Source organism: Bombina bombina, chromosome 5 (assembly GCF_027579735.1).
Source record: "Bombina bombina isolate aBomBom1 chromosome 5, aBomBom1.pri, whole genome shotgun sequence".
Taxonomy (NCBI): domain Eukaryota; kingdom Metazoa; phylum Chordata; class Amphibia; order Anura; family Bombinatoridae; genus Bombina; species Bombina bombina.
In genome coordinates this window covers 41,163,548-41,188,527 of record NC_069503.1, presented here as the reverse complement: position 1 = coordinate 41,188,527, position 24,980 = coordinate 41,163,548, and the positions used below count along the sequence as shown (strand labels likewise).

Below are 24,980 nucleotides of genomic sequence, written 5' to 3'. Positions count from 1 at the left end.
ATACCTAATGAGGGGCCTTTATTACTTTTCCAATTTTTGGCTATTAGTATTTTCGCTCCATTTGTCATTATCGTGAACAACCGTAAATAAGGTTTATGTTTAATGTTTGGGGGTTTATTCAGGAGCCATATCAAAGGGTCTAGAGGGAGAACAATCTCCAGGATGGATTCTATTTCTTTAATTACGTGTCGCCAGAAGTTTTGAATATCATTACACCACCACCACATATGTGCATCATTACTATCTACATGACCGCATCTCCAACATGTGTTTGGATGGGAGCGAAATAATCTGTGTAATTTCTTTGGGGTAAAGTACCATCTATGTAAGAGTTTGAAGTTAATTTCTAGAATAGAGGATGAGATAGATGATTTTCTAGTGGCTTGTAGGATGGCGTGGCTCGTTTGGGGTGTTATTATGGTACCTAGGTCTGTTTCCCATTTTTCCAAAAATAGTGGTATATACCCCGGGGGTTTCTGAGATAATAGTTTGTAAATGAAGGATAGTGTATGTCTGAGTGGTGGTGTTTGTATGCATAAAGATTCAAAGTTTGTCAACGGTCTAGACATATTATTATAATCTTTGTGTTTAAGTATATAGTTTCTAGCTCGTCGGTATGTGAACCAATTGGAGAAACATTCATGTCCGTCTGCAATCAAATCTGACTGTGTGCGAATTGATTCGTTTGTAATCATGGTCCGTACTGCTATATCTGTGGTTTGGTTTATTGGATCTATTGTGGTAGTAGGCGGATACAATATAATCTCCCCATTCTCCAGAAGGGACGTCAATGGGGATGGTTTGGAGGAGATAAATAAGGATGTGTTAATGATTTTGTCCCATGTCTTAAAGGTTTCATTCGTTATCGGGTTAATATCAGTTTTGAGCTGGGGTTTGTTGGAGATGTCCCAACACAGTCTACCTAGATGGGGCTTTTGGTGAATTAGATGTTCTAAGGGAATCCAGCGTTTGTGTTGATAGTGAATATTCCAGTCCAGAACTCTCTGCAAAACAATTGCTTGTCTATACAACTCGAGATTCGGGACTCCCATTCCCCCCTGAGATCTGGGTGAATACATTATGTTTTTATTTATTCTAGGTGGCTTCTTGTTCCAAATGTAATCATTAAAAGCCTTTTGTATGGAGGGTAAATAGGTTGTGGGTAATGGGATGGGTAGTGTTTGTAAGTAGTAAAGTATTCTCGGAAATATGTTCATTTTAATAACCTCTATACGTCCCAACCAAGATATCTGCTTAGATCTCCATGAAGAGAGGTCATTTATAATTGTCTTTTTAAGAGGTACGTAGTTCATATTGAACATATCATCGTAGGTTGGCGCTAGTTTGACTCCTAGATATTTAAGTGAAGCATTACACCATGAGAATGATGTGAGCTGTTTTATATTGTGTATGTCATGTTTACTAATATTTATACTTAGAATTTCAGATTTGGCCTTATTAATGGTAAAGTTTGACAATGTGTGAAAAATCTCTAGTTCTTGGTTTATTGGTGGGATTGATTCTTTGGGGTCTGTGATGGAGAGAAGCATATCATCTGCGAAGAGAGAGACTTTATATTGTTGTGAGCCAATGTTAATACCGTGTATTTGTGGGTTGTTCCTAATACTAGTTGCTAATGTCTCTATTACAAAGGTAAACAGAAGAGGTGAAAGGGGGCATCCCTGACGTGTTCCATTAGTTATAGTAAAGGGGTCGGATAAGGATCCATTTATCAGTATGCGGGCGCTCGGTTGAGAGTAAAGTGAGAAAATACGGGTTATAATTTGGGGGCCTAGGCCTAACTGTAATAACGTAGCTTTTAAGAAGTCCCATGCTATACGATCGAAAGCCTTTTCGGCATCAGTAGATAAGAATAGAGATGGTATTTTTTTTTTGGTGACATAATGGATAAGGTGTACTGCTCTCACTGTATTGTCTTTGGCTTCGCGGCCCGGAACAAAACCAACTTGATCAGAATGTATTATGTGGGGGAGAATTTTGTTCAGTCTATGTGATAGAATTTTAGCAAATATCTTAATGTCCGTGTTCAATAATGAGCCCCTTATAGGGATATTAAAGTCCGAATTAATCTTTCATGATTCAGATAGGGCATGTCATTTTAAACATCTTGCTAATTTACTTTTATCACCAAATTTGCTTTGGTATCTTTGTATTCTTAGTTGAAAGCTAATCCTAGGAGGCTCCTATGCTAATTTCTAAGCCTTTGAAGGCTGCCTCTTATTTAAATGCATTTGACATTTTTTCACAGCTAGAGGGTGTTAGTTCATGTGTTTCATATAAATAACATTGTGCTCATGCACGTGGATCTGTCAAAAGAACTGAGATAAGGAGGTAGTCTGCATAAGCGTAGATACAAGGTAATTACAGAGGATAAAAGTATAATTCTATAATAGTGCTAATTATGCAAAATTGGGGAATGGTAAATAAGGAAATTTATGCTTACCTGAAAAATGTATTTCTTTTACGATATGACGAGTCCACGGATTTCATCCTTACTTGTGGGATTTATCCTCCTGCTAACAGGAAGTGGCAAAGAGCACCACAGCAGAGCTGTATATATAGCTCCTCCCTTCCCTCCACCTCCAGTCATTCGACCGAAGTTAGGAAGAGAAAGGAAAAGCCAAAGGTGCAGAGGTGACTTAAGTTTACGAAAAATAAATATATACTTGTCTTAGAAATGACAGGGTGGGCCGTGGACTCGTCATATCATAAAAGAAATAAATTTATCAGGTAAGCATAAATTTGCTTTTTTTTATGATATGACGAGTCCACGGATTTCATCCTTACTTGTGGGATACAATACCAAAGCTACAGGACACGGATGAAAGGGAGGGACAAGACAGGAACCTAAACGGAAGGCACCACTGCTTCAAGAACCTTTCTCCCAAAAACAGCTTCAGAAGAAGCAAAAGTATCAAATTTGGAAAAGAGTGTGAAGAGACGACCAAGTTGCAGCCTTGCAAATCTGTTCAACAGAAGTATAGTTTTTAAATGCCCATGAGAAAGCCACAGCCCTAGTAGAATGAGCCGTAATTCTTTTAGGAGGCTGCTGTCCAGCAGTCTCATATGGCAGATGGATGATACTCTTCAGCCAAAAGGAAAGAGAGGTAGCCGTAGCTTTCTGGCCCCTACGTTTTCCAGAAAAAACAATAAATGATGAAAGATTGACGAAAATCTTTAGTCGCCTGCCAGTAAAACTTTAGGGCACGGACCACATCCAAATTATGTAACAGACGCTCCTTCTTAAAAGAAGGATTAGGGCATAAAGAAGGAACCACAATTTCCTGATTAATATAAGGAGAATCACATTGTAAAGCTGAAAGCTCAGAAACTCTGCGAGCAGAAGAAATGGCAACCAAAAATAAAACTTCCCAAGATAATAACAATATCTATGGAATGCATGGGTTCAAATGGAACCCCTTGAAGAACATTAAGAACTAAATTCAAACTCCAGAATTCTGGGAACCCTAATTTTACTCCATGAGTAGCCCTTGGAATCACACCAATATAGATATTTATGCCATATCTTATGGTAGATCTTCCTAGTAACAGGCTTACATGCCTGATTCAAAGTATCAATGACCGAATCAGAGAACCCCCGCTTAGATAAAATCAAGCGTTCAATCTCCAAGCAGTCAGTTGCAGAGAAACTAGATTTGGGTGTTGAAAAGGTCCCTGAATGAGAAGGTCCTGCCTCAATGGAAGCCTCCACGGCGGCAGAGAGGACATGTCCACTAGATCGGCATACCAAGTCCTGCGAGGCCACGCAGGCGCGATTAGAATTACTGAAGCCTTCTCCTGTTTGATCCGAGCAATCACCCGGGGAAGGAGAGCAAAACAGTGGAAACACAGAAGCTAGGTTGAACGACCAAGGCACAGCCAAGGCATCTATCAGTTTGGCCTGAGGATTCCTTGACCTGGATCCATATCTCGGAAGCTTGGCATTCTGACGAGACGCCATCAGAGTCAGAGTAGCAAAGACCTCCGGATGGAGTTCCCACTCCCCCGGATGAAACGTCTGTCTTCTTAAAAAGTCCGCTTCCCAGTTGTCCACTCCTGGGATGTAGATTGCTGACAGATAACAAGAGTGGGCCTCCGCCCATTGAATTATCCTCGATACTTCTGTTATCACTAAGGGACTCCTTGTTCCCCCTTGATGATTGATGTAAGCCACATTCGTGATGTTGTCCGACTGAAAGCAGATGAATTTGGCCGAAGCCAACTGAGGCCACGCCTGAAGTGCATTGAATATTGCTCTCAACTCCAGAATATTGATTGGAAGTAGAGACTCTCGACTGAGTCCACACATCCTGAGCCTTCTGGGAATTCCAGACTACACCCCAACCTAGTAGGCTGGCGTCCGTTGTCACTATCACCCATGAAGGTCTGCGGAAGCACGTCCCCTGGGACAGATGATCCAACGACAACCACCAAAGAAGAGAGTCTCTTGTCTCCTGACCCAGGTCTATCTGAGGAGACAAATTTGCATAATCTCCATTCCACTGCCTGAGCATGCTCAATTGTAGTGGTCTGAGATGAAAACGAGCAAACGGAACGATGTCCATTGCCACCACCATCAATCCTATTGCCTCCATGCACTGAGCCACTGATGGCCGAGGATTGGACTGAAGGGTTCGGCATGTATTCAGAATCTTTAACTTTCTGACCTCCGTCAAGAAAATTTTCATGGATATGGAATCTATCAGTGTTCCCAAGAAGGGAACCCTTGTCTGTGGGATTAGTGAACTCTTTTCTAGATTCACCTTCCACCCGTGAGTCCTCAGAAAGGACAGAACCATGTCCGTGTGAGACTTTGTCAGATGGAAATGCCTGAATCAGAATATCGCCCAGATACGGCGCCACTGCAATCCCCCGTGGCCTGAGAACCGCCAGATGGGACCCTAGAACCTTCGTGAAGATCCTGGGTGCTGTGGCCAACTCGAATAGAAGAGCCACAAACTGAAAATGTTTACCTAGAAAGGCAAACCTAAGGAACTGATGATGATCCTTGTGGATAGGAATATGAAGCTATGCATCCTTCAAGTCCACGGTAGTCAAATATTGACCTTCCTGGATCAAAGGCAGAATTGTTCGAATAGTCTCCATCTTGAAGGATGGGACTCTGAGAAACTTGTTTAGACTTTTTAGATCTAAAATGGGTCGAAACGTGCCCTCCTTTTTGGGGACCATGAAAAGATTTGAGTAAAACCCCTGTTCCAGTCTTGGAACGGGACGAATTACTCCCATAGTAGCGAGGTCTTCTACACAACGTAAGAACGGCTCTCTCTTTATCTGGTCTACAGACAATCGTGAAAGAAGAAACCTCCCCTTTGGGATAGAATTCTTGAATTCCAGCTGATACCCTTGGGATACGATTTCCAGTGTCCAAGGGTCCTGCACATCTCTTACCCAAAGGCAGAATTGTTCGAATAGTCTCCATCTTGAAGGATGGGACTCTGAGAAACTTGTTTAGACTTTTTAGATCTAAAATGGGTCGAAACATGCCCTCCTTTTTGGGGACCATGAAAAGATTTGAGTAAAACCCCTGTTCCAGTCTCGGAACGGGACGAATTACTCCCATAGTAGCGAGGTCTTTTACACAACGTAAGAACACCTCTCTCTTTATCTGGTCTACAGACAATCGTGAAAGAAGAAACCTCCCCTTTGGTATAGAATTCTTGAATTCCAGCTGATACCCTTGGGATACGATTTCCAGTGTCCAAGGGTCCTGCACATCTCTTACCCAAGCCTGGGCAAAGACGGAAAGTCTGCCCCCCACTAGATCCGGTCCCGGATCAGGGGCCGCCCCTTCATGCTGTCTTGGTAGCAACAGCAGGCTTCTTGAGTTGTTTACCCTTGTTCCAAGCCTGGTTGGGTCTCAAGACTGACTTGGTCTGAACAAAATTCCCTTCTTGCTTGGCGGAAGAAGAGGAAGAAGAGGGGACTCCTTTAAAATTCCGAAAGGAATGAAAATTATTCTGTTTACCCCTCAGTTTAGAAGATCTATCCTGAGGTAGGAGATGACCCTTACCTCCCGTAATGTCAGAAATTATTTCTTTCAAGTCAGGCCTGAATAGGGTCTTACCCTTGAAAGGAATAGCCAAAAGCTTTGACTTAGATGACTCATCAGCAGACCAAGATTTTAACCATAACGCTCTACGCGCTAAAATGGCAAATCCAGCATTCTTAGCCGCCAATTTGGCAATCTGAAAGGCGGTATCTGTAATAAAAGAATTAGCCATCTTAAGAGCTTTAATTCTATCTAAGATATACTCTAAAGGAGTCTCAGTCTTAAGAGACTCTTCTAATGTATCAAACCAGAAGGCCGTCGCAGTAGTGACTGGTACAATGCAGGCCATTGGTTGTAAAATGAAGCCCTGTTGAACAAACAGTTTCTTTAGAAGACCCTCCAATTTCTTATCCATAGGGTCTTTGAAAGCACAACTGTCTTCAATGGGAATAGTTGTACGCTTAGCTAAGGTAGATATAGCTCCCTCCACCTTAGGGACTGTTTGCCAAGAGTCCCGAACGGTGTCAGACATAGGATACATTTTCTTAAAATTAGGGGAAGGTGAGAACAGAATACCCGGTCTTTCCCACTCCTATGTAATAATTTCCAAAATTCTTTTAGGAACCGGAAAAACATCAGAGTAAGTAGGAACCTCTAAGTATTTGTCTATCTTACACAATTTCTCTGGTGGAAGCGCGATGGGTTCACAGTCATACAGAGTCGCTAAAACCTCCCAAAGTAATAGGCGGAGGTGTTCAAGCTTAAATCTAAAGGACATAGCGTCCGTATCCTTCTGAGGCAACACACTTCCCGAATCGGAAAGTTCCCCCTCAGACAGAAGTTCCCAACCCCCAAATCAGATCCCTGTGAGGGTACATCGGAAAAAGCTACCAAAGCATCAGAGGTCGCAGCATTCTCATGGACCTCTGTCCTACTGCGTGCAAAACTTGTTTGGAACAGAAAATATTATTTTAGAGTGCCCAAAATACTTTATAAGTATTGCATCCACTTGCATAGATATGTAAGAAAACAATTTATAACAGAAAACTATTTAATATCTTAATTTGGCCCCTGCACCATGCCACAGCTCTGCTGTGGCGCCTACCTGCCCCCGGAATGCACTTGCTGTAGCCTGAAGTTTGAAAAACCCTTCGATAGGTCGAGACAACTTAGGTATTAACATCAAAAAAGAGTGGAGGCACCGGGTAGTTTCACAACACAAAATCGTCCTTTATTAAGGTGATAAAACAGGAGACACTTCGGAAAAAGCCTTAAACCTCTGGGGCAATGATGGAATGGAGGTGCCCCACGTACCCTGGTGCTGACATGTTTCGGCAAATGCCGTAATCGTAGCTAAAGGGTGTTAGCTTGTTTGCTTATTTAAATACACAAATCACATGTGATAGGTTAAAAACTAATGTGCTACGTAGGTAACACCCACCTCCACCTGTAGTTAATATATATGCCCTAATCTAGGATGCAATACCATACTATCCACTTTATGCACAATTTTATCTGTCATAAATATAAACCAGATTAATATGATATAAGTAATATCATTCACAGAACATTCCTTATCATGTTTATATGTATGAGATAATACAAAAATTGAAGAAACATTGGTAAATAATAAAAAATATACAAATGAAATACAAATGAAACTAAATAAATAAATAAAGATAAAGATAAGTATTTGTAAACAGATACAATACTGGAGGCACCAGAGAGTTATCCTTAGCAACTTACACTAGTAGGCATTTTTGCATATAACTATATTTCAATCTAGTATGCATATACTAGGATATATTTAATCATTTTATTAGCCTTGTGTGTGGTTGCCTAAGGGGAAATTTATCCAAGAAATATGTATATACATAAACTTATAAGCATATATCAGCATTTTAGTGCTATGTCTCGAATACACAGGCTAACACCAGAAATTAATTAAATCATATTCAGAATTAAGCCCATTCGGCACCCTGGTGTGCAACCTGTGTATCCAAAACACCTCCCTTTTGAGGAGCAAATTCTCCCTATCACCTCCCCTATTGTGTGTATTTACCACTTCAATAATTGTCCATGACAATGTCCCTGGATCCTTATTATGTTTTATCTTGAAATGGTTCACAAGGGGGGTAGTGAGTTTGCCTTGCTTAATGTCATTTATATGTTCCCTTATCCTGGTTCTGACTTGTTGAGACGTTTGACCTGTGTATTGAATGTCACATGTGTCGCAGCTGAGGAGATAGACTGCATATGTGGACCTACAATTGAAGAGCGCCCTGTGTGCAAATGTTTCTCCTGAGTAGGCACTCCTAAATATATTTCCTAGTTTTACATGTCCACATGCTATACAGCTGCTGAAATTACACTTGTAAACCCCTTTATATCTTAACCAAGAGGATGTATTTATTTCATCTTGTTTTAATTGCGTGGGGGCTACATAATTGCCTATGGTTTTGCCTCTTCTAAAGGCAAACCTCACCCTTTGTGTGGCAATGTGTGCAAGTTCGTCATCAGCCTTCAGCACTGTCATATGCTTGCGTATAATATTGCACACCTGATAATATTGCCTGCTGAACTGAGTAACAAAAGTTAACTGTTCAGATTTAGTGTCACATACAGATTGTTTCTCACTAAGTAGGGTGGTCCTTTTTATGGCCCTTACTTCCTCACGTGCCCTATATATATCCTGCTTGGGGTACCCTCTCTCTTGAAACTTGGTAACTAGTTCAGTTTCATGCTTGAAATGTTCACTATCTCGGGTACAATTCCTTTTAACCCTGGTGAACTGACCCTTCAAGACTGACTTGAATACCTGTTTCAGGTGACTACTGTGGGCATGTAGGAGAGTATTTCTGGTTATTGGTTTCCTATAAAGCTCAACCTTAACATTTTCTGATTTCACACCATGAAGGGTAACATCCAAAAAATTGATGCTAGTGGGCCCATACTCATGGGTGAACTGTAGGCCAGCCTTGTTAATGTTCAAATACTCTGCAAATATCTCAGCTTCCTCCTCACTTCCATCCCAGACAAATAGCAGATCATCTATATATCGACGATAATATACAATTTTGCCTCTTTGTCTGTTTCTATCTCCATAGATGTGGCACAGCTCCCACCAACCCATATATAGGTTGGCGTAAGAGGGAGCAAATTTTGCTCCCATGGCCGTGCCACACCTCTGGAGATAAAATATGTTTTCAAACACAAAAAAGTTATGTGTGAGGAGGAATTCGGTGACCCTGACAACAAATCCAATGAAATCATCACTGTATTCAGTAGATCTTCTTAGAAAGAAGGCTATGGCTTCCAAACCTGAACTATGTGGAATCGATGAATATAGTGACTTAACATCCACTGATAGCCAGCCATAGCCCTCCCTCCAAGGAATCTTTTCTACCTCTATAAGGAGTTGTTTGGTGTCCCTCAGGTGACTGAGGAGTTCCCCCACTAAGGGTTGTAGAAGGGAATCTAACCATCTGGATAGTGGTTCCAACATTGAACCAATCCCGCTGATGATAGGCCTACCTTCAACATTCTCCAAGGACTTGTGTACCTTAGGGAGAAGGTTGAAGGTAGGAATTCTGGGGTTACTGTTATATAGATAATCGCTAGTGCCTTCATCAAAAAAAAACCCTTCCATCCCATCATCAATCAGGTGTGAAAGCTCCCTTTGGAACCTTGGTGTGGGGTCAAAATCCAGTATGGTATATTGTTTGGGATCATTAAGTTGCCGTAGGGCTTCTTTAATAAAGAATACCCTATCCATTAAAACAACAGATCCCCCCTTGTCTGCCGCCCTCACCACCAAATTTTTATTTTTACTTAAATCTTTGAGTGCTTTTCTTTCCTTAGCACTAAGATTATCCTTAGTTCCATAGCCAGAGGTGTATGCCAATTTATTTAAATCTTCTTCCACCCTTCGCTGGAATTTTTCCAGGATGGGTCCCCTTGACTGAATAGGGTAAAATTTGGATGCACCTCTGAATTTGGGACCAATGGTACTGGTGTGGGCAGAATTAATATCACCACAATAGTTTTATCCATGTAGTGACTCTAGGTCCACCACATCACAACATTCTTCAAAAGTTAAAGGAAAGTTTCTTTGCTCTTTAGCTGAATCACCTATATAAACATCCTCAGCCTGGTCATTTTTGAAATGCTTCTTTAATGTTAGTGTTCTGATGAGTTTATTTACATCGACTAATGTAGTGAATAGATCAAAGTTATCAGTAGGTACAAAGTTAAGCCCCAAGCCCAGGACTTTTTCCTCAACCTTGCTCAATGTATGGCTAGAAAGGTTAATCACTGGTGTTAGTTGTACTTCCTGCCCTGATGTCTCCTTCTGGACGAGGACCTTGTTTTTAAATGATCTCCACCTTCCCCCCCCCCCCTTCTTGTCCTATGGAGGGCCTGGAAAAAACCTGCTCAATCTCTCCCCTCTCCCGTTCCATAGACATGGCAGTAGTGGGTATGGGGGCTTCATTGGTACTATCCAGATCCTGATATCTGGTTTGTCTACCCCTACCTCTTCCCCTACTACCTGTATTGGGCTGTACTGGGGCGGGAACTGTGGCCCTGGTTTTATTTAAGGTGACTGTGGGTATTTGTATATTCTCATCACCTGAAGAGGCACCAGTATTATAGTCCTCTTGTGACTCTACCTCACTGTCAGAGAAAGTGACTTTTTTGAGTGTGGAATGTCCCTTCTGACCCCCTTGTCCCTGGGATTTGAGTCTATTGTCTTTTTTAAATCTATGTGCATGTGACCTTTGTTTTTTGTTCCAAATATAGACTCTATTGTTGTCATAGTCACTTTGGTCCCTAAGGTATTTCTCATGCTTAATGCCCATAATATTATTTTTAGCCTCATCTAAAGTGCTTCTCAAAATACTATCATATTGTGAGTATTTGACACATGTACTACGTATACTTAGTTCTGACTGTAGTAATTCAATATCAACAGTTATATTCTGTAATAGCTTTCTCTTATAATCTATAAGCATATTAATCAAGCGTATCGAACAATCTGTTAATATGGCATTCCATGCAGTAATAAATTCTACATCCTCAACAGGAAAAGTGGGGAACTTGGCTATGCGTAGTCCCCTAGGTATAATCCCCAAAGAGAGATATTTTTGTAATGTCCAAATGTCCAATTTGAGACGACATTCTTTTGTCAAGAGAAATTCAGCCTCTTCAAAAAGCTTACTGAGTGGAAGGTGAGCTCTATCTGTGACAAACAAAGTCTCAAGTTCAAGTTCATTTAACCCTCTGTCCTCCAATTTAGAGAGTGAATAGAAATGTGTGGATACATCCAAGCTTTGATTAGCCTCCATGTTGATTATATACGAAACAGCCAGTAAAGCAACAACAATATATATTATAACAGTGCAAGCTTATGTTTCACTGGGACATGCAGTGTAATATATATGATAAGATAGAAGGAGACAACTTAGGCCCCACCAGAGCCCCAGTCTCTGTTTGCTATGCGATCCGGATACTACTGCGCGTCTGAGCGCGTGAAAATAGGCCCCACCCACCGTGGGCGTTACTCTAAATCTGATTAAGACCAGCATGGGTCGCAAGTAAAAACAACATGTCGACTTGTAAGACAAAAAATAAAGCCATGTGCCCTCTTGTATTCACAGCAAACATCGTAACACTGCACTCCCTCAAACCAGTGACAACATTAACAGCCCTTAAGCAAACCGCAACTCCCAGCGTCCAGCCCTAAATAAGTCTCAAAGAAATATTTACATACTTTGGCAAATAATATAAAGGGATTTCAGGTACACCATTTCCTTCCATATAGGGAAAAATATCAGCCTGTTCTGATGCATCAAGTCTCCCCAGAAACAAAAGACTGAACATACCTCAATGCTGCTTGTAGCAAGGCACCGTTCTCCACACTGAAGATTTTCTCACACTACCTTCAGCTGAGCTGTGGGAACCATCATGAATCTTAGGTAAGGTTTGCTAAGATCATCAACATCAGGGCAGAAAATAAGCTGTCTCCACTCCTTTTGGGAAGCAATAGACTGACAATTTCCCCCTGAGAAAAATAGTACTCACTGGCCCCATTTTAAAATAAAAAACTTCTTGATTGAAGAATCTAAACTAACACCTCACTTTACCTCCTCCTAGTACTAACACAGGCAAAAAGAATGACCCGGGGTGGAGGGAAGGGAGGAGCTATATATACAGCTCCAGATGGAACATTAACAACCCAGAGAGAAACACCCCTCTCCAAAAGGTTAACTCTCAGTTCCAACCTCCTGAATCCAGGAGAATCCCTAAGAAAATGGCCACACCTCCATAAGAAGGAGAGTAAGCCCCCACCCTAAGAAAGGGTATGGGGCCAAAAAGGCAGAGCACCTGCCCACAAGACACGAAGCCACAGGCTAAAAGGAGAGCTCAATCTCCAACGCAGAGGAACTTGGAAGGAATCCCCCTAAAGAATTAGCTTGCTAACACACATCCAATTTTCAATAGCTGCAGCAGTGACACTGCAAACCCATTCACCTGCAGAGCAGTGAATCCATAAGGTTACTAAAGCATGCTGACCAAGGGAAACCAATCATACAGGCGTAAGTCAAGCCCAATGAGCATCAGCAATCAGAAAACCTGGCTAACCATGACCAGGTCAATTAGTCAGAGTAAAAGAACATAGCCCAAGTTCCCAGGAACTGGGGAACCCCGAACCAGCCCTAGAGCCAAAAAAATCTGGCAACAACTCCACAAGGGAAAACACTGAGTGAAGCCTCAGCAACCGGAAGAAACAGGGGGAAAACAGGTCAGAGCCCCCAATTGTTTAAACAAACAATATCCGAGAACTTAACACCCCATCTGATATAAAAAACCAGACCACAGGGAGATATCAATGCAATATCCAGATCAACCCGGATAACGAGATAACGTGCATGTCCCGACCCAGAGACTCTCAAACAGCCACAGGACAACAAGCAAGGGGATACCTCGAGGCCAAAATCACTCGAGCAAAGGCTGGTCTCTGCATCACCTCCATACAATCAGAGGATCACAGAGAGAAAAGGATGCACAGCATCCCCAGCTCCAGGAAGAACCCCAAGCAGAGCCCAAGGAGACCATGCCAAGTGTCCCTAACAGGGAATGACCATCTCCTGGAGGGGAACCCAAATCCCTAAAAGGAGACCTAACCCACATGGAGACAACGGAGGAAGACCAAAATGTCTCATAAAAACAGCTAGACATTACACAGTCAATGTGCAATCGCTGCAGCTGGTCCCATTCTGCAAACCATCCGCTGCAAGGCAGCTGAACTACCCATTAACTACTAATTGCTCAGAACCAAGTCAAGAAAAGACAATTCCCAGGGCCTCAAAAGAAAAAGGGCCAAATCGCCCAACTCGGTTGCAAGAGGGCGCTAAGCCCTTCAACCCTAAACTACATAGGGCAGGAAACTCTAGGGTCTGACAACCCCAGACACATGAGAGAGTGATGCAGCAGAACTCCACTGACCCAGTCATCCATATTGAAGGCTATAAGGACTGAGACATTCCTTCCTCCCTCACGGACCCACCGGTCCTCTAGAATGCTTAGTTGAACATAGATGATAACATGAGCACTCGGCGCCTCTACCGGACCAGCCAAGCAGAATGGTTGCACGTATCTGAACAGCTGCCAGACAGAACTGAACCCAAACAGGACCAGCCTGCAATCCGGGTCCTAGCCATCAAGCCACATAAATCCTCCCTCAGAGGGGAGGAAGGAAAAACAGACAAACATAGGACTAACATGTCCTCAAAAAAACTTCCACAGAAGTAACAGAAAGTATCAATCCCAGAAGATTCCTGAAGAAAAGAGATAAACAAAAAATAAAAGGACATCCTATCAGATGAAAATAAAATACAAGGCAACCCTTAGGTTAACACCCAAGAAGAGACAGGCCTAACGGCAGGACCAATGTACAGAGAGGAGTGTGGAACAGAAGCGCTCCAATGGAACGGAGCTTACCATACAAGAAATATATCTTTATATAAAAATGTGTCAACAGTGTGATTATTTGATTGATGTATAAGTGCTATGATGATCATGTGTTAATATAAAAAATATATAAAAAATAATAAAATAAAAACTAAAAAATATTGAATAATAAGTATATATTTTGTGTTATTTAAGTGAATAATTTGATATTCCTATTAGTTTGTATAACTATATTGATACTAGATGAATGTGACAAAAAACTTGAATAATATGACAATAAAATTTTTTAAACAAATGTAACAAATGTATTAAAATATTAGAAAATGCTAATCTAGCACATTAAAAATAATAGATGCCGGCATCTGTAGGGAATATCTACAAGTAATCTTGTACACACCTCTGTATTTGTCTAAATTGCAAATAGCAATATTAGTGTATCAAAATTATTACAAAGTGTTGAAATAGCAGTATTGTAACAAAATATCGCTTTTCATAAAAATGCACGAATGTATCGCTCAGATTATAGGAACTTATTAGTTCGTTTTGGCGTTGATTACTAATGTTCTTACACCAGTTGGTAGATAGAATCTTCGGCTGTGCACAGCTTAATGGGCAATATGTAATTCACAGTTCTCTGTTATACAAACGTGTATTGGCAGTCCGTTTGGAGCTCCGATAAGGTGGTGACGTAAGACCTTCTGGTCCAATGCGCTGTTGGTTTTTGTCCAATCCGAAGGCTCCTATAACGGAGACAGAGTGAATCCTCGATTTTAGCTTTAAACCTCAAGAAGTTTAAAAGCTGATGCAGTGTCTTTATGAGAATCAATGGTACTCTCTTCCTAGAATATCTTTAATCCAGAATGCTTGATTATCATAGGGCCTAATCCAGGTAGGCAGTGGTGAAAATATAACACTTTAAACAGGAATTATACATCTAGTTTGTATCTACAAAGTATAACATAAACAATGTACCTGCAAGGTGTTACAAATACAAAGAGAACAGGCCAAGTAACACAGGAATTATTCATATGCCCAAAAAAAGATATTTCAAAATTTGGGGATAAACCTGCTTGTTACAAGTATATAAAGTTAGGTACAATCAGTAAAAACAAATTCTACGCGTTTCAGTAGTCACAGCTACCTTTATCAAGATGTTTACTGATATGCAGCCTTATATAGGGAGCAATTACTATATTTTTACTATTTTTTTTATATATATTAGTGTGTCTATTTCATCATTTTTCATTTTTTAGAAGACATATAGAATTTTTATGTGTAAAGAGTTATTTGTAGGTGGCATGTGAGTGCATTTTAATTAAATACAACATTAGTGTTAAAGATATTATTGCTGGAATTAGTGGTACAAAAAACAAACATATTTTGATTGGAAAAAGTATTTTAAACAGTCTGTCATCCACATTGTGGCACGGACTATCTCTACTTAGCTTCCAAGTTTGAACAAGGTTATATATGGCTGAGACCATATGGAAGCAGTTGAGAAGCTTATTTTTTTTTTATATATATATATATCTTGCATCTCTAAATAGATTGTTTTATGTATGATTTTTATCACAAAGATATATATATATTTATAATAAAATATTTAAATCAAAGGAGCTATTCAAGCCATATGGGTGTATGGTTTTGAAAATGTAAATTAATTCAGCTTCCTTTTTAAGCAAAAATTTTTCCATATCTCCACCCCTAATGTTTGGATGTATTTTCATGATGCCCCAAAACGTAAAATGTTTTAGATCCCCTGAGTGTGTATCAGTAAAGGGTTGATATAATACAGTCTTGTGTTCTATATTCCAAATGTGTTCTCTAATCCTGGCTCGTAAGATACGACTCGTTTGTCCTATATAGAAGAAATTACAAGAACATTTAATACAATATATGACATTCGAGTCACTACACTTAATAATCTCTTTGATTGTGAATATGTTTGATTCATCTACAAATGGTATTTTCTTTACTTTACTACTTGATTTGCAAGATTTGCAGGTGTGACAGGGAAAGAAACCAGTGATTCTTTCATTGTTTAAACTTATATCAGTCAGGACATTGTTTGAACTTTTAAACTCGCTAGGAGAAAGATAGCTTTTGAGATTTTTAGCTTTTCTAAAAATACAATCCGGATATTTTTTAACTTTTTTCCCCCAAAATTGGGTACTGTTTAATATAATGCCAGTGTTTATTTAGAATGCTTTTTTTCCCCTATGTTGGGAACTATATTCTGTGATGAATGGAACTATAATATCATCCTCAGATTCAAACTGGGTGTTTTGAGCTCTCTTTAGTTTAGTTATTCTATTTCATGTATTCTTATTAAGTAAACTTTCTCTATCAACTGCCCTTATTGTATCCTTTGTCTCTAGAACTTTTTTTAGATTATATCCTTTTTCTTTGAATCGATCTACTATTATACAGTACAATTTTTTCTCACTCTTAAAAATTGACTTTTGGGGATATTTGACTTCCATCTGTTTAGATGGCAACTTTTATAGTGGATATAATTATTTGAGTTGATCGGTTTAAAATACGTTCTAGTTTTTAATTGATTGTTCATAATTCCTATTTCAATATCTAAAAAGTGTATTAGTTTACTACTTATTTAATGTGTAAATGTTATTCCTAGATTATTTGTATTCAATTCCTCCATAAACATAGATAGAATCTCTGGATCACCCTTCCAGATCAGGAAGACGTCGTCTATGAAATGCTTATAGAGCACAAGGTTCGCTCCCCATTGTCCACTATGGAAAAAAATCTCTTAAAAAAAACCCAATAATTCATTTAAAGGAACCGTCATTCATCGGGAAGTCGTCGGGCAGGATGGATGTTCCGCGTCGGCGGGATGAAGATGGATCCGGAAGAAAGAAGATTGAAGATGCCGCTTGATAGAAGACTTCAGCCCGATGATGGACCTCTTCAGCCGCCGCTTGGATCAAGACTTCAGCCCGATGATGGACCTCTTCAGCCCGATGATGGATCTCTTCAGCCCCCGCTTGGGCTTGGATGAAGACTTCGGAGCCTCCTCTGGACCAATCGGTGATACCCGGCATGGTGAAGACAAGGTAGGAAGATCTTCAGGGGCTTAGTGTTAGGTTTATTTAAGGGGGGTTTGGGTTAGATTAGGGATATGTGGGTGGTGGGTTGTAATGTTGGGGGGGGTATTGTATGTTTTTTTTCCAGGCAAAAGAGCAGAATTCTTTGGGGCATGCCCCGCAAAAGGCCCTTTTAAGGGCTGGTAAGGTAAAAGAGCTTTTCTATTTTTATTTTAGAATAGGCTAGGGCATTTTTTTATTTTGGGGGGCTTTGTTATTTTATTAGGGGGCTTAGAGTAGGTGTAATTAGCTTAAAATTGTTGTAATATTTTTATAATGTTTGTAAAAAAAAAATTATTTTTTGTAACAGTTCTTTTTTAATCTTTTGTACTTTAGTTAGTGTATTTATTTGTATTTAATGTATTTATTGATAGGGTAGTGTTAGGTTTAATTGTAGATAATTGTAGGTATTTTATTTAATTAATTTATTGATAGTGTAGTGTTAGGTTTAATTTTAACTTAGGTTAGGATTTATTTTACAGGTAATTTGGTAATTATTTTAACTAGGTAGCTATTAAATAGTTAATAACTATTTAATAGCTATTGTACCTGGTTAAAATAAATACAAAGTTGCCTGTAAAATAAATATTAATCCTAAAATAGCTACAATATAATTATTTATATTGTAGCTATATTAGGGTTTATTTTACAGGTAAGTATTTAGCTTTAATTAGGATTAATTTATTTAATAAGAGTTAATTTATTTCGTTAGATAATAATTATACTTAACTTAGGGGGGTGTTAGTGTTAGGGTTAGACTTAGCTTTAGGGGTTAATAAATTTATTAGAGTAGCGGTGAGGTCCGGTCGGCAGATTATGGGTTAATACTTGAAGTTAGGTGTTGGTGATGTTAGGGAGGGCAGATTAGGGGTTAATACTATTTATTATAGGGTTAGTGAGGCGGATTAGGGGTTAATAACTTTATTATAGTAGCGGTGAGGTCCGGTCGGCAGATTAGGGGTTAATAATTGTAGGTAAGTGGCGGCGACATTGGGGGCGGCAGATTAGGGGTTAATAAATATTATGTAGTGGTCGGCGGTGTTAGGGGCAGCAGATTAGGGGTACATAGGGATAACGTAGGTTGCGGCGGTGTGCGGTCGGCAGATTAGGGGTTAAAAAAATGTATTAGAGTGGCGGCGATGTGGGGGGCCTCGGTTTAGGGGTACATAGGTAGTTTATGGGTGTTAGTGTACTTTAGAGCACAGTAGTTAAGAGTTTTATGAACCGGCGTTAGCCCAGAAAGCTCTTAACTACTGGCTTTTTGCTGCGGCTGGAGTCTTGTCGTTAGATTTCTAACGCTCACTTCAGCCAAGACTCTAAATACCGGCGTTAGAAAGATCCCATTGAAAAGATAGGATACGCAAATGGCGTAGGGGGATCTGCGGTATGGAAAAGTCGCGGCTGCAAAGTGAGCGTTAGACCCTTTCCTGACTGACTCTAAATACCAGCGGTAGCCCAAAACCAGCGTTAGGAGCCCCTAACGCTGGTTTTGACGGCTAACGCCAAACTCTAAATCTAGGCGATATATTTGGCCATTCAGCTCAGTCTACTTAAAGGGCCATAATACCCAAATGTTTAAACACTTGAAAGTGATGCAGCATAGCTGTAAAAAGCTGACTAGAAAAGATCACCTGAACACAGTGGCGGCTCGTGGCTTTTTCAAATGGGGGTTCACAATATATACATTTTGAAAATTAAATTAAATACCATTTAAAAAAAAATGTAAGATTACATTCCTGATTTTTCAAATAAAGATACCAAGAGAACGGAGAAAATTTGATAACAGGAGTAAATTAGAAAGTTGCTTAAAATTGCATGCTCTATCTGAATCATGAAAGAAAAAAAATGAATATAGTGTCCCTTTAATGGCAGAAGTACAGCAACTCAGCCCTTGTGAAATGCCTCATGGTTAAATAAATAAATATATTTATTTTTATATATAGCCTATAGGTAATAAATAATGGCATAAAAGACACATGATTTAAAAAAGCAAAAACACAAAACAATGCAGAGTATTAAAAAAAAAATTGAAATGTATTTATATTTGTGATATAATTAAGGAAAGTATCCCTATCCTATATACTGATCCAATCTTGAAAGAAATAGTACAACAGGGAGTTAACTTTATACCAAAGAGAGGCAAAACACTAGCAAATCATCTATCTCCATCGGATATGATGAATAAGACACATACTAGCTGGCTTAAAAGCAAAAAGGGTTTCTATAGATGTAGACGGAATGACTGTAAGACATGCGAACATGTTTCTGAGGGAGATACTTTTCATTCTAGTACAACACAAAACGAACATAAGATAAACTTCTTCATAAATTGCAATACCACCCATGTTGTATATCTGTTAACTTGTAATATTTGCAATATTCAATATATAGGCAAAACAAAGCCCCCCATCAAGGACAGGTTCTTGGAACATTTACGTTCAGGGAAAGACGAAAAATCTGATACTCCCATATCCAGACATTTTAAAAATTTACATGACTCAGATATGTCCAGCTTATCATTGCAAGGGATAGACCATGTACCCTATTGGAGAAGAGGAAGTAACAGGGAGGATAAACTAAACAAAAGAGAGGACTTCTGGATCTTTTCACTTAAAACCAGTAATCCCCAGGGTCTGAATATGAGAAGGGATCTTGATTTATTCACATAGATGCTGCATTTCTTTTTTGAAGTGTTTTACATTTATATTTTTGAGTATATAAAGATAACTTTTTATCATATGATATGGATCATATCCCTTCTCATTCTACAGATTTATTTAGTTGTATCTTTAAAATTTGACACATTTAATAGACATAAATCTAAAAGTAACTAAATCAAATTTTCACATGCATGTTATAAGAATTAACGACTACTTACATTTTTCTTTTTAGATTTTTAAGGTGGTTATGTATTATAGAAATATGCTGTTTATAAATACATTATAGACGGTTTAGCAATTTCTGGAAGTTACTTGTGTTATAGTAATCTATTAATATGGGATATTAATAATGCCTTATTTTGTGTGTACAAAAATTCTTGTGCAACCAAGTGTCTTCATAATGTAGTTAATACAAAATGCTATTTACAATTTATGGTCCAGTTTCTATTATACCACACTATGATTGTATTGTACCTTTAAATTTGTGGTATAAATCAAGGTGTGTCAGGGAAACTCTCTATGCAGTGAACAAGTGAGCATGCTCACGAAACATGTCTGCGTGGTTTACTGACACACCTGTGTGTACTTTTACTCTGGTGAGCTTTTTGGGCGTGCGAGCCCTTACATGTTTTTACGTAGTGCCGAATAAAGAAAGATTTTATTTATACAAAATCTGCTGATTGTCTCTGTGGTGCGCCCTGCTTTGGATCTTATTGTATTAATCCTTCACTAGCACAGAAGGATTAATACAATAAGAGTGAGCTTTTTGGGCGTGCGAGCCCTTACATGTTTTTACGTAGTGCCGAATAAAGAAAGATTTTATTTATACAAAATCTGCTGATTGTCTCTGTGGTGCGCCCTGCTTTGGATCTTATTGTATTAATCCTTCACTAGCACAGAAAACAGCAGTGTGCATTAACCCTTCACTAGCACAGTGTGTATTAACCCTTCACTAGCATAGATAGCTACACAGTGTTTATTAACCCTTCACTAGCACTGAGGTCAGCACAGTGTGTATTAACCCTTCACTAGCACAGTGTGTATTAACCCTTCACTGGCACAGAGAGCTGCATAGTGTGTATCAACCCTTCACTAGCACAGTGTGTATTAACCCTTCACTGGCACAGAGAGCTGCATAGTGTGTATCAACCCTTCACGCAGCACAGTGTGTATTAACCCTTCACTAGCACAGAGAGCAGCACAGTGTGTATTAACCCTTCACTAGCACAGAGAGCAGCACAGTGTGTATTAACCCATCACTAGCACAGAGAGCAGCACAGTATGTATTAACCCTTCACTGGCACAGAGAGCTGCACAGTGTGTATCAACCCTTCATGCAGCACAGTGTGTATTAACCCTTCACTAGCACAGAGAGCATCACAGTGTGTATTAACCCTTCACCAGCACAGAGAGCAGCACAGTGTGTATTAACCCTTCACTAGCAGAGAGCAGCACAGTGTGTATCAACCCTTCATGCAGCACAGTGTGTATTAACCCTTCACTAGCACTGAGGTCAGCACAGTGTGTATTAACCCTTCACACAGCACAGAGAGCTGCACAGTGTGTATCAACCCTTCACGCAGCACAGAGAGCAGCACAGTGTATTAACCCTTCACGCTGCACAGTGTGTATCAACCCTTCACTAGCACAGAGAGCTGCACAGGGTGTATTAGCCCTTCACTAGCACAGAGAGGAGCACTCAGCACAGTGTGTATTAACCCTTCACTAGCACAGAGAGCAGCACAGTGTGTATTAACCCTTCACTGGCACAGAGAGCAGCACAGTGTGTATTAACCCTTCACTAGCACAGAGAGCAGCACAGTGTGTATTAACCCTTCACTAGCATAGAGAGCAGCACAGTGTGTATTAACCCTTCACTAGCACAGAGAGCAGCACAGTGTGTATTAACCCTTCACTGGCACAGAGAGCTGCACAGTGTGTATTAACCCCTTCACTAACACAAAGAGCAGCACAGTGTGTATCAACCCTTCATGCAGCACAGTGTGTATTAACCCTTCACTAGCACAGAGAGCTACACAGTGTGTATTAACCCTTCACACAGCACAGAGAGCTGCACAGTGTGTATCAACCCTTCACGCAGCACAGTGTATTAACCCTTCACGCAGCACAGAGAGCTGCACAGTGTGTATTAACCCTTCACTAGCAGAGAGCAGCACAGTGTGTATCAACCCTTCATGCAGCACAGTGTGTATTAACCCTTCACTAGCACAGAGAGCAGCACAGTGTGTATTAACCCTTCACTAGCACTGAGGTCAGCACAGTGTGTATTAACCCTTCACACAGCACAGAGAGCTGCACAGTGTGTATTAACCCTTCACGCAGCACAGAGAGCAGCACAGTGTATTAACCTTTCACGCAGCACAGAGAGCTGCACAGTGTGTATTAACCCTTCACTGGCATAGAGAGCAGCACAGTGTGTATTAACCCTTCACTGGCACAGAGAGCTGCACAGTGTGTATCAACCCTTCACGCAGCACACAGTGTGTAATAACCCTTCACTAGCACCGAGAGCAGCACAGTGTGTATTAACCCTTCACCAGCACAGAAAGCAGCACAGTGTGTATTAACCCTTCACTAGCACAGAGAGCAGCACAGTGTATTAACCCTTCACTGGCACAGAGAGCAGCACAGTGGGTATTAACCCTTCACTGGCACAGAGAGCTGCACAGTATGTATTAACCCTTCACTGGCACAGAAAGCAGCACAGTGTGTATTAACCCTTAACTGGCACAGAGAGCAGCACAGTGAGTATTAACCCTTCACTAGCAGAGAGCCGCACAGTGAGTATTAACCCTTCACTGGCACAGAGAGCTGCACAGTGAGTATTAACCCTTCACTGGCACAGAGAGCTGCACAGTGTGTATTAACCCTTCATTAGCACAGAGAGCTGCACAGTGTGTATTAACCCTTCACTAGCACAGAGAGCTGCACAGTGTGTATTAACCCTTCACTAGCACAGAGAGCTGCACAGTGTGTATTAACCCTTCACTAGCACAGAGAGCTGCACAGTGTGTATTAACCCTTCACTAGCACAGAGAGCAGCACAGTGTGTATTAACCCTTCACTGGCACAGAGAGCAGCACAGTGTGTATTAACCCTTCACTAGCACAGAGAGCAGCACAGTGTGTATTAACCCTTCACTGGCACAGAGAGCAGCACAGTGTGTATTTACCCTTCACTGGCACAGAGAGCAGCACAGTGTGTATTAACCCTTCACTGGCACAGAGAGCAGCACAGTGTGTATTAACCCTTCACTAGCACAGAGAGCAGCACAGTGTGTATTAACCCTTCACTAGCACAGAGAGCTGCACAGTGTATATTTACCCTTCACTGGCACAGAGAGCAACACAGTGTGTATTAACCCTTTACTGGCACAGAGAGCAACACAGTGTGTATTAACCCTTCACTAGCACAGTGAGCAGCACAGTGTGTATTAACCCTTCACTAGCACAGAGAGCAGCACAGTGTGTATTAACCCTTCACTAGCACAGAGAGCAGCACAGTGTGTATTAACCCTTCACTAGCACAGAGAGCAGCACAGTGTGTATTAACCCTTCACTAGCACAGAGAGCAGCACAGTGTGTATTAACCCTTCACTGGCACAGAGAGCAACACAGTGTGTATTAACCCTTCACTGGCACAGAGAGCAGCACAGTGTGTGTTAGAAATGGGGTCTCCAGTTGGCAGTCGGTTTGCACCCAGTCCAAGTAGGGACCCTCACTCTAGTTAGGATAAGGGAGACACCCACTCAGATAACCCCAGCTTATCTCAGAAGCAATGTGTAAAGCATTTGCACATAACACACAGTAACACAGTGAAAACACTACAAAAGGGCACCACACCAGTTTTAGAAAAAATAGTCAATATTTAACAATTTAAAACAAAACCAAATATGATAAAAATCCAGCATAAAGTAATAAAAATATGAATGCTGCAAGATGTATTAAAAAACATAGTTCCTTGAAGTCGATAGCTCCACCTGGGGCTATCACAGCGTCGTGATACACAAAACCAACAGTTCAGGCCGGCCACAGAGTCGCGGGCCAGCAACGGTGTTGGGAAGACCTGCAAACAGTACCTTGTATTTGCAGGGCGTCGTGATCCTTGCGGTGAGCTCTGGAGAGCAGCGTCGCTTCCGGAGTCGGTGCAGGAGTCGTCGGGCCCTTGGCGTTCACACGCGTTGCGGATCGAACTTCGGGCTGATGAAGTCAGGTGCGCCGGCGTCGGGGCTGCGGTTCGAAGCGGGACGATGCGACGTGCGGTGCCCACAGGTTACGGTGTAGGCAGCGGCTCAGTGACGGCGTCGGTGAGACCAGGGCTGCGGTGTGAAGTGGGGCGGTGCGACGTGCGATGTCCACAGGTCACGGTGCATGCAGCGTCTGTGGCATTGCTGAAGTGCTGTCGTCGGTAGGCCCAAGCCAGCGGTGCGGGACGGTGCTTCGTGACCCTCACGAGCGGTGTCCACAGGCCACGGTGCAGGCATTGATGCCTCGTGACGACACTGGAATCGATGGTGCTGGCATCAGTGGGCCGGGGCTGCGGCGTGGGATGGGACGGTGCTTCGTGTACTTCACGAGCGGTGTCCACAGGCCACGGTGCAGGCAGCAACGCCGGTGTCAGCAGGAGCGGCGGCATCGAGGATGCCCAGGCTGCGGTGTGAGCAGGCGATGCCGGAGTGTGGGGCCCACAGGTCGCGGTGCGAGCAGCAGCTCGGTGAAGTCGTCCGATGACGGCGTCAGTGAGACCAGGGTGGCGGGGCACTGCGGCTCCGTGCGGTGTCGACAGGTCATGGTGCAGGCCAGCGACGTTGATGGCGGCGTCGCAGTGATTTCTCCTCTTGAACAGCACAAAACACACAGTTCCCAGTGCTGCAGGTCGAGGAAACTGAAGTCTTTGGTGTCCCTGAGACTTCCAACAGGAGGCAAGCTCTACTCCAAGCCCTTGGAGAACTTTCTCAAGCAGGATACACAGCAAAGTTTACCCTTTGCACTCTTTTCAGGCAGAAGCAGCAACTGCAGGCCAGTCCAGCAAAGCAACACAGCAAAGGGACAGTACTCCTCCGCCAGCTCTTCAGCTCTTCTCCTTGCAGAGGTTCCTCGTGAGTCCAGCAAGATCCTAGAAAGATTCCAAAATCTGTAGTTTTGGGTGCTCTTCTTATTCTTATACCCATTTTAGCCTTTGAAGTAGGTT

The 24,980-nt window shown here is 41.3% G+C and overlaps 1 pseudogene; it reads right to left on the bottom strand.

Moving 5' to 3' along the window:
• LOC128659786 (gastrula zinc finger protein XlCGF26.1-like) overlaps window positions 1–24,980 on the bottom strand; it is a 60,815-nt pseudogene that overhangs the window by 7,759 nt on the left and 28,076 nt on the right.